Here is a 516-nt window from a genome sequence, read left to right as displayed (position 1 = left end):
GTGCATCCCAGTATGGCCCAGTGCATCCCAATAAGTCCCAATGCGTCCCAGTGTGTCCCAGTACAGCCCAGTATGGCCCAGTATGTCCCAGTGCATCCCGGTGAGTCCCAGTGAGTCCCAGTGTGTCCCAGTATGGTCCAGTGCATCCCAGTATGGCCCGGTGCAGCCCAATATGGCCCAGTGCGGCCCAGTGTGTCCCAGTTTATAAGTGCTCCACGCGGGTCTGGGACAGGGGGCGTGCGTGTCCGGGCCACGTGCTGGCCAGGGCGGCCGGACGCTGACCCAGGCTGATTCCACCCCAGGGCTGCTGCCCCCCGCTTCTCCCCAATGCCCAGGCCACTCTGCCCTAGGCGTTCACACCCACAAAAGCATACTGACACCCTGCCGCCTCCGGAGCGGCAGGACCGGAAAGTTCTGGAAGGTCGGAGAGTAGGAAAGATGCAGAAAGACTTCTCCTTGGGATATGGGCTGCGTGTGGTCACTGAGGCTGCTGCCATGATGACGCTACGACCTCTG

Source organism: Pteropus vampyrus, unplaced genomic scaffold (genome assembly GCF_000151845.1).
Source record: "Pteropus vampyrus isolate Shadow unplaced genomic scaffold, Pvam_2.0 Scaffold564, whole genome shotgun sequence".
In the NCBI taxonomy this organism is placed as follows: Eukaryota; Metazoa; Chordata; class Mammalia; order Chiroptera; family Pteropodidae; genus Pteropus; species Pteropus vampyrus.
Note: the sequence above shows the minus strand (reverse complement) of the source record.